The sequence below is a fragment of the Pinus tabuliformis genome, chromosome 9 (genome assembly GCF_031772625.1).
Source record: "Pinus tabuliformis cultivar Carrire ecotype Pingquan chromosome 9, CPIR1, whole genome shotgun sequence".
Classification (NCBI taxonomy): Eukaryota; Viridiplantae; Streptophyta; class Pinopsida; order Pinales; family Pinaceae; genus Pinus; species Pinus tabuliformis.
Genome location: NC_142307.1, coordinates 15,717,527 through 15,728,564, shown reverse-complemented (window position 1 = coordinate 15,728,564; position 11,038 = coordinate 15,717,527).

Below are 11,038 nucleotides of genomic sequence, written 5' to 3'. Positions count from 1 at the left end.
CAGTTTAATGGATTGGATGAACAGAGATTGCAGGCCCTTCTCCACACAGAAGTAATCCAGCTTTAGAGGAAGATATGGCATGACAAAAACATCAAGGAGAAGCAATTCCAAGAAGGATATTGGGCACTGCTATATGACTCAAGGTATAAAGATTTCAAGGGCAAGCTGAGGACAAGATGGCTGGGACCCTACACGGTAGAAAAGTGCAATGACAATGGTTCAATTCTGATCAGGACCATTCATGAGGAAGCCATCCCCATGCTTGTCAATGGGCATAGGTTGAAAATCTACAAGAAGCCCCTCTCCAAGCAAGAATTTATTGAAGATCTGAGTAAAACAGTGTTGGTAGTGGAGCAAGTCTCTGCCTCCACTCCACCCACTCAATAAAGAAATAATAATAATAATAAGGGCTCCAGTGAAAACCTCTGTGAGGTGCTTGAGTCCCATCATTAGGCTAAAAACCTCTTTTGAGGCAGCGCAGTGATGACAAAAACAATAAAACAAAGAGAATAAAGATCCCTGGGTGAAAACCTCCCTTGGCGGCCCCCAGGGCAAGCAAGTAGGGTGAAAACCTCCTGGAGGCACCCTAGTTGTCTTTTCAAAAAAAAAAAAAAAGAGAGAGAGAGAGAGAAAAAGAGAAAAAGAGAAAATTATCTTTTTGAGTGCATTGCAGGTCACAGATGGACCCCAGGAAGCAAGGGGACATGCCACCAAGCCTATTACATATCCTCTAGACTCTTATCCATCATTTTTATTATTTTTTCCATCTCTTAGTGTTTTTTCTGAAGACTGTGCATCCTACAGGAAGCCCTATGTGTTCTACAAGAGGCTCCTGTAGAAATCACAGAGAGCTCGAAATGAAACTAAAAAATGATTGAAGAGCTAGGAATTTTCACAGAGAGCCTGTAGACCATCCTACAGCCATCCACCATCCTAACCCTCCATCCCACACCTGCACCACCTCATTTCCAATTATTTCTTTTCTTCCTGAAAATAAAACACAGAAACCTATTTTTCAAACAACCAAGGAAATAAAAAAAACAACACCCCTACAACTCACCTACAACCTACCAGATACTTCTCCATTACCATCAGATTCTTCAAGTAGCCTCCTCACAGCCCCCTGCATAAGCCTCAGCTAAAAATTTTAGAGGGAGAAGCAGCTACAGGAGCTTCTGTAGAACTCCTGTAGCAGCTGATCCCTTAAAAATCAAGCTCCAGCAGCAGAATAGGTGCAGCCACAGGTATGCAGAAGATGTTTGAAGCAAGATCCAGCTAGAGAGCACCTGTACAAATTGACTAAGCCACATATTAAGAAGCCACAAGAATATGGTAGTAGGAATACAGGTATGCAGCACCAGAGTCTGAGCATGTAGCAGCAACCAAGCCTAGCAACACTATAGCACGAACATTTTGACTTGCAGGAAAGTGTCTAAACCCATTCCTCTATTGCATCTGTATAATTCGAAACTACATAAACGAATGGAATGGTTGAAGATTAAACCTGAAAGGTGGCCAGTTAACTAGCCACCCTCGTCCAGTTCGACCGCGCTCATCCGGAGATCACACTGCACGTGTGTCTAGTCAACTCATGAAAAATCCAAAAAGATAGGTAGTGGCGGATGTTGAACTCCAACACAAAGGATGGGAAATGATTGCAGGCAGAAAGCATAGAGTCTCATGATGACACTGCAGTGGGGACCTACGGTCCGAATAATGGTAACATACCCTTTCTACCACCTCACCTCATCACTGGAAACCTCTTCAGTAAGCATAAGTATGCTCTCTCGAGCTTATTCACCACCTTTGTTTCCATCTTTATCATCCTGCCCTTGACTATAGTGAGCTCCCTACCACTTTGAGAGCCTCGAAACCATCGCTCTCGGTCATGTTTAGAACTCCTCCGCTTATTGGGTTCTATAGGAACATTATCGGGATCTACAAGAGCAGTAACAGGTCCTACAGGAGCCCTTTCTACAGGAGGGCCAGTGAGCAGTCTTGTAAAGGAAAAAGGGGATTTTCATGCAAATTTGGGCTCGAAGAAGTAGGCTTGGTGCAAACCCACTTCGCATTTTCATATATAAAAGGGGTGATGTGATTTTAAGAAAGAATTGAGCCTGAAGAGGAAGAGGAATTGCATTCAAAAGTTCTGCCTGCTTCTTAAGAAAAAACATAGTTTTTATTTGTTCTCTATTTCTAAAGTATTGTCTCCTTCTCCACCCTGGTACTCACATATATGAGGAGTGATGCAATTTTAGGAAGAATTAAGCCTGAAAGAAAGAGAAATTGCATTAAAAATTATGCCAATTTCTTAAAGAAAAACACAGTTTTTTCCTCTGTTTCCTGGTTTTTGAAAATTACTATCTCTTTCTCCACCTGAGGCATTCCAAAGATTCTAAGCAATATGATAGGGGGATTTATGCAGAAGGAACCTCTAAACTCAGCCAGGCTACATGAACACTCCGAGGTAGTAGCCCTTTTTACCAGAGCCAATTGGATGCCATTCTTTGAAAAACTTCGTGGGTATGATGAAGAAGTAACATAGGAGTTTTCCCTGTCCTTGATACCTCACTCAAAAACCCATGCCACTGTTAGTTTCAGGGGTCTCACCATGGAAATCACCCCAAATTTCATCAGTAAGGTTACCAGTCTCCCACTTGGACTACCCTGGATCAAGGAGGAAAAACCACTAGGTCAAGTTGCCAAGAAAACCTTCTTCCAGCCAAATGAGCATCCTGTAGAGGACAAAAATGGCATCAGGAGAACAAGAATACCTTACCCTTGGGATGAGGTCAATTATCAGATTATCAAATAAATCTCTTGTGAAGGAAGGTACAACATAGTTTATGGGTACCATTTCAGACTTTTGCATGAGTTAAGATATGGCATGGGTCTTCCTGCACCCTAAAAACTAAGTATTCCCTATTTTCTCCTCTAGTCCCTAATAGATTCGAGCATTAAATTGAAGGCAGGAGGTCCAGACCAATTGTCTCACCATGGGATAATTAAACTGCTGGTGGAAGAGGCCCTCCACACCTTCACAATACCCATAGCCTGGGAAATTTTTAGAAATATGACAAGGGAATATGATGTAAAAGCCCTCACATATGACCTCAATCCATATGAAAGTGAGGGAGAAGAAAAAAAATGGGAAGATGAGGAGGAAGCTAAAAAAGAGGAAGAGAAAACACAAACAGAAAAAGAGGAACCTGAAATAGGAAAGGAAGAAACCCAAACAGAGAAAGAAAAACATGAAACAGAAGAGGAAGAGACCAACGCAGAGAAGAAGAAGGAACCTAGAACAAAAGAGAAAAAGACTAAAACAAAAAGGAAAAAGACTAAATCTGAGAAGAACAAGGCTAAAGTAGAGAGGGAAGAAACTAAACAATATGAGAAGGAAATTAAAACAGGGATAGAAGAAACAAAACTAGCAAAGGCAGAAAAGACAAAAGAAAAAGAAAAAGAAGCAAAGAAGGCAGAAGTGTCTCTTGAAACACCAGAAAGGGAGGCAACAGCTGATCTTGCTGCACTCAACACCCGAGTTAAGCCCAAACAAAAGAGAAAAAGTCAACCATCCATGTATTTCAGGGCTCAAAAAAGCACCAAGATAAAAATAGGGAAGCCAGAACCACCCTCAAAAGAGCCTATCACCATTGAAGATTCTCCTACTTCCAAAAAGGAGGAATCTCCATCCAAAACCCCCATTACCTATGAAAGAGGAAGCCCTAGATCTTCCACTTGTAAGGAAAGGATAAAACTACAAGACTCTAAAACAATCCTATAGGAGGAGCAGACCACTCTACAGGAGACCTTGACAAAGATACAGGAGAATGAGAAACTTGAGAAAAATGCAAAAGAGCAGACCCAGAAGAAGGATGAGGTAGTAGAGATACCAGAACCTGACCCTTAGCCTACTTTAGGCTCTTACTACAAACTTCTTGAAGGGGGGGAAATTATTCCACAGAAGTTTGCAGTCCCACTTTTCTTTGAACTAGAAAAAGAAAGGGTAAGGACCCATAGATGGATGCAGATCGCAAAGTCCAAAGGGGTGGAAGACATTGGGCACATGGAAAACAAGTTGAGAGAAATAAGCAAGGAATTTAGCACTGTAAGACATACAAAAGCCATCAAAATATCTCACTTGGAAGTAGAGAATGAAATGTTAAGAAAACAGCTGCAAGAAAGGGAAACCTAGGTAGAGACTGAAATGTTAAGAAAATAGCTGCAAGAAAGGGAAACCTAGGTAGAGACTGAAATGTTAAGAAAACAGCTACAAGAAAGGGAAACCCAGTTAGCATGCATGGCCAGTTGGGCTATGGAGGCACTACAGTGCAGAAATCCAGCCAAATCATATGGAGTATACCTCAAAGATCAGTGGCTACAGTTCCAGATCAAGACTCTGGCCCAGAGAGACACCATACCTTTCCAGGACTATAGACAGTTCATGGATTTATGTGATCAGAGTTCAACAAAGGACAAGGCGAAGTTAGCAGAGTTTTATTTAAATAACCTGGCCCTTACTTATATGAACCTATGGTACCCCAATTCTAGGTTAGGAGACTTGCAGTTGATGGCCATGGCATCATGGAGGAGTCATGAGGAGAAAGGGAAACAGAAATCAGGAAGTTGAAGGTAAAAGAATAGAATGAGCCCCCTATGATTAGAGCAGAGCCATCAGACCCTATGGCTCTCATTAGCACACACCAGCAACTTGCAGCTAATCCTCAAAGTGCCCCTAAGTACATCAATGATCAAGCCCAGGATATTGCACATTTTGAGGACATGGAGAGATTGCTTGGAGATGACTGCATTCATGCCTGCATGAAAAGGTGGAACACACTGCCACACAGCCTACATATCAGGGAGTATCACTCCCCAAATAGGGTGAAGAAAGCATTGTACAAGCACTCTATGCAAAGCTTGAAGGCCCATTGGATTGGCCTCAAGTTCAGTCCCCCACTGCTGCTAGGACTGCTAGAGGGCACAAAGGAGGAAGAAGAAAGACAATAGTGGAAAGAAGTGGATAGCAAGGCTGGATTCCATGATAGGGAAGAGGATCTCACATCAGAGGCATGGGATGTCAAGGGGGCCACCAGGGCCATTAAATATGAAGAGATGGACTAGTTGCTTAGAGGATGAGCAACACATTCAGTAGGGGGGTGATGATGAACCCCATAAATGGGTAATTATATGGGCTCATTTTTCCTCCTAACTCAGCTTAATAAACCATTATCATTATTTTATTGCATGTTTTTTATTATATTTATGCTAATAGAGTGAATTCGGTTAGTCATTATGCCATGAAGTCTAATGTGTGCTTTAAGTAGATTTTTGGTCAATTTTGAGACAAAGTAAAAGGCTTAATGAGAATTTGGTAGCCAATATTAGAGGAAAACAAGGGAGAGAATTTGTAGGAGGGTGCCCCCCTCATTTATGACCCCCTACCTCAAATTCTCCTTTAGAAATCTTGGAGCACAAGCAACCACATCAATGCATCAAGAGGGTAGTCGAGCAAGTGAAGAAGAATTGTTGTCTATATCTACTCTTGGGAGCCAAGCCTCCTTGATTTTACGAGAGTTTTTGGAGGCTCCACTTGTATAAATAGGAGGGCCTAGGTTCTTAGTAGTTTAGTTGGTTGTTAGTCAAATTTTCACACTTTTGTTGCAACTCTTGCTCAACTCATTTTCAAGCTTACTTTTGTGAACAGTTTATGTAATGTGACTTTTATTTGGATAATGGAGATGAAATATTTTCTGAGCCAGCACTGATTTCTTTCAGAGGGATAAATATCTTGGGTTAGGGCCCAACCCAAGCTGACTAGAACCTCTTTCTTTGTACTCATATGTTTTTTCTTCAATTCATGAATTAATTTCTGTTAGATAGATTCATTTTCCCTTGGTTAGAATAGGTTGCTTTTGTTGGTTTACATAGTTGTTTCAATTTTAGTTGTTGAAGTAGGTTAAATAGAGATAGGCAAAGATACAAAAGGCCATCAGCAGAGCCTTGATCTCCTTTCCTCCCTTTGGGGCCATGAGTTGAGGTCAAGGTACTCTTGCTGCCACTAAAAACACAGTTTTGCTTCCTCCATGCAATTTCTAGTGTTGTACTTTGATTTAAAAGTTAATGCTCTACTTTAGATCTATTTTGCCATGTTCATTTCTATTTCTGCAATAAATCTCTTTCCATGCTTTCCTGTTCATATAGCATTGTTCAGCATTTTATTTTTCTAGGTCAAAATTTAGGTTAACATGAGATATAGTTCTGTTCTTTTGGTATAGCTAGTTATTTTCTTGCTCAATTTCAATATTTAGGTGTGCATCTCTCTTACAACACACCTCTGCTCACAATACATCAATAAAGCAGCCATCCTCATCTCTTTTCTCATGGGTTTCACAATTCATTCACAACCCTTCACGAATCTACCCTAATTTCTGCATTTCCCTCATAAGCTTTCTTCTCATCCTTTGAACGAATCCAACCATCATTTTCTTTCCTAATCCTCCTTGATGAGCTTCAGACACCTTGAAACCTCCCTCTAATCTTCAGCTACCCCTTTCCAACCATTTTTCCACCTTTCAAACCTCTAAAAACAGTTCTCGGCAGCTCCTATAGATCCTCCTATAGATCCCCTGCAGCCTCCTGTAGAATTTCCTGAAAGTCACTCTTTGAAGTCCGATTGCAGAGCAAGTATCCAGATGGTTACCAAAGGCTTCTTGGGACCCCTCCACACCTTCCTACACCTTTGCGCACCCAAATGTTTCCTTCCATCGCAACCAAATCTCTGCCACAACCACAAATAGATAAATTACAAGCATAACAATTTCACATAAAATACATGAAAACCCAAAAAGGTGTTTTGTTTCTCTCATTTCGTTCTGGAAATAGCTTGAATAGCTATAGTTTACCTCCTCATTAGTTAATGGCATTCATTAGGTTTTTATCTCTCTTTCTGCAAAAGTAGGGTTAGTGGGTAAATTAGGGTTTGCTTTATACTCCAATCTTCTTTCTCTTTCTGCAAGTAAGATAGCCTCTGTAGAGTTAGCTTTCTTTCATCACAGTTAAAAGATTCTTATGAAAACTCATAGAAGTTGGCTTGAGCTCCTAGTGATCTTGCACCAACTGACCAAGTGACAGCCTGCAGTAAGAGCTAGTACTTGTGCATACAACACCATTGCTTCCAAGTTTGTTACGAACTACCGGGTTGATAAAAGCAAAGTAGGAAGCCCTAGGAGTTGCAACATTCTTGCTGCAATACTGGTACTAATCAGGTAGCAACTAGTTCCGGTGATGTTGGAACTTCTCAAAACATGTTGATTTATGTGAAGAGGTTGCCTAATAAGACCACTCATTGAAACTGTTCCTCAAAAAGGTAAAACAACCAAGTGGAAGCATATGATCGGCCAAAGGGATGGTGGAAATGGGATGAAAACAACCAAAGCTCATCTGATGAAAGAGGCTGATATAATTGCAATCATGAAGGTTAAAATGGAAATGGGCTCATTTTTATGCAAGCTTGAACCATAGGGAACTATGCTTGAATTCAGTTTCATGTTTATACAAGCTTGAAACGAAAAACTATGCTTGGATTCAGTTTCATTTTTACACAAGCTTGAAATGGAAAACTATGCTTGGATTGGTTTACATGCCCCCAGCATGATGAAAGGGAGAGTCTCCTGTAACCAGATGGAAGTCATTATGGTGAAGCAGGATGGTTATCCAGCACCTTTTTGACTTCGTCCAAATAGACAAAGCTGAATGGGGTGATTCCCTTCACATAACCTACATGGAAACTTAACTTTACCACTAGGTGCATGCCCCCCAAGCTTCATTACATTCACCTAAGTAGACTACTCATGGCTATCAGGTGGATGGAATGAAGGTTCTTTTACGAGATCAAGTGAAAGACTTGACTGATATTTTACGAGATCTAATCAAAGACTCGACTTGGAACTTTGCTCCAGGGGACCTTGTTTCATTTTTTAATGAGCCTGACACAAGACAATGAAATCTACTCATATTCCTTGTTTCATTTTTTAACGAGGTTGACACAAGACCAGGAACTCTTCTTTGATTCCTTGTTTCATTTTTTAATGAGATTGACACAAGACTAGGAACTGTCCTCATATCCTTGGTTTCATTTTTTAACGAGGTTGACACGAGACAAGGAACTCTACTCAAACTCCTTGGTTTCATTTTTTTACAAGGTTGACACAAGACAACGAACTATCCTCAAAGACCCTTGTTTCATTTTTTAATGAGGTTGACACAAGACAATGAAATTTCCTCGTAAACCCTTGTTTTCATTTTTTAACGAGGTTGACACAAGACAATGAACTATCCTCGGAGGCCTGTTTCATTTTTTAATGAGGTTGACACAGTAAAAGAACTATCCTCATATTCCTTGTTTCATTTTTTAATTGACACAAGACAACAAACTTTCCTCGGACACCCTTGTTTCATTTTTTAACGAGGTTGACACAAGACAATGAACTATCCTCGAAATCATTGTTTCATTTTTAACGAGGTTGACACAAGACAACGAACCATCCTCAAACTCCTTGTTTCATTTTTTAACGAGGTTGACACAAGACAATGAACTATCCTCGTGGATCTGTTTCATTTTTTAACAAGGTTGACATAGTAAAAGAACTATCCTCGAATTCCTTGTTTCATTTTTTAACAAGGTTGACACAAGACAATGAACTATCCTTGGACTCCTTAGTTTCATTTTTTTATGAGGTTGACACAAGACAATGAACTATCCTCGAATTCCTTTGTTCACAACTCATAAGAGGTCATGAAGGAGAGATCTGGTTCCAATGCCCCCAGTACATGATGTACAACATCACTGAATTGATCGTCAATTGATGTAGGTATGGAACGGGTTGCCACATAATTAACCCGTGGCGGGGATGATACCATTGGTACAAAAGGACCATTTAAGGTTGACTGGGAGCCATATTTGGACCGGGAAATGAAAGCTGGTCAACGGTGAAATTCTACATTCATGCGGGAAACAAATCACTCGAAAGAGTGTTGAAACAATAGCTCCCATGCCATAAACATAGTCGCGCCCAAGAAGTAAATTGTAATCTAAAGGGCCTGGGACTACCATCATGTTTAGATAAATGATTTTTCCTCCCAAAGTAATAGGTAACTGAGGGAGGATCCCTAATGGTTGACTGGTTCCTCTGTTAAAACCCAACAGATTCTGTGTAACAGGCACAAGCAGTGGCAAACCAAGCGCTTGCCAAGCAATTGAGGAAAGGATGCTCACTGATGCACCTTCATCTATAATAGTGCTAGATACAATCATATTACAAACTTGTACTATGATCTGGAAAGGCACATAAGAAGGAAGGCGGTATCCTACCAGTCGATTCCAATCAAAGGAAGTGACTAGACTACTTGGAGGGGGTACCGTAGAAATGAAATAATTAACCCCTTGAGTTACAAGAATGGGAGGATTTTCCTCATGTCTTGATGGAACAGGAGGACTGCCCCCAAGCTCATTTGAATCTGATGAAATAAAAAAAACTTGAGTGTTATCATGTTCACTCTCTTCGGGAACGGTACGATTTACTGAAGGTGAAATCGGGTCAATAGATACCTCAACCTGTTGATTTGGGTCGGGTAAAGACTCATTGGATTCACTTTCAGAGAGAGTGGATTCGATTGACGATTGATTTTGGTCGGTCAATTCATCAACTAGTGAATGATTAAGGGAGAGTTTCCTGCAACCATATGGAAGACACTACAGTGAAGCAGTACAGTTATACAACACTCTTTTGGCTTCATCCGGATAGGGACAAAGGTGAATGGGGTGATTCCCTTCACATAACCTACATGGAAACTTGACTTTTCCCTTTTGTCCATGAACTTTACTATCACTAGTTGATGGTATGTCACCAACATTATCTCTAGAGGTTGATGACATGGGATGATGTGAACGAGAATACCATTCTTCTAAGATCTAAGGAATATCAGGACAATTTCGAAGAAGGTGGTCTCCCGCACAAGGTTTGCATGGATATCAAACTTTGTGAGGCTTGACGGATGGTTTCTCATCACATTTTGCATTCAAAGCAATGGTTGCTTGGTTGGTCCTTTGCTGAATTTGCTTCTTCTTCTTCTTCTTAGGCACCTGGTTACCAGTATCAATACTTTCACCAGGCGAAGAGGAAGAAACAGCGGAGGAAGAAGGCAAAGGGTCAACCTTAGGATCAACTGGAGGTTGATTTTGTCAAGTTAGAGGAGTACTCGATTGCAGAGAAATCACATCATTTTGAACCAAAGAGGTTGAAAACAACCATACTGGCAAGCCAATGGTAAGTCCCACAAGGGACGATGTAGCCATATATGGAGCACCAATATTTCCAAATGGAGGAAAAGGACTAGGATTCCCATCAAAAGGAATTCCTTGATTGGTGGACTCTGGATTTTTCGCCATATGTTTCAACCTAAGATCAACTAACAACAAGCGTGGAGGATGTTATCCATGATAAATTAAATTTTACGACACTAGAACTTAACTTTGCTTTTTCATTTTTTAAGAGTCGAGAAAAAGCAAAAGATGACTCTAGTCACCTTCGTTGTTTAATGAGCTTGAAAGGACAAGCACTTAGATGAACCTTTTATTTTAAGGAGTTGAAAAGGAGTAACAGTGACTGATATGGAGATATTAAGTAAGAGGGTTTACCAAACTAATCACAAAACTACAATATACACCTTGGTGGTAAATTAAAGAGAAATTACCGAGGATTTACCGTATGGCAGTCAGTCTTCCCGAATGTTGTGTTCGGTTCATTGTGATCGGTAAGGTGGCAGACTCAGCTTCCTAGGGATAAAGGATTTAAACCTATTAGGGTCTCCCACTATATACACGATGGTACAGGGAGCACAAGTCCGTACTATTACTTACCGGTTCAGAGAGGAGGAATCACCCAACCTCAATGAAACGACAGCCACTAGGTTTTAAGACGCCAGAACATGTCTCTAGCCTAAACACCTCTAGATGTTTGCGTTAAATTCCAATGCA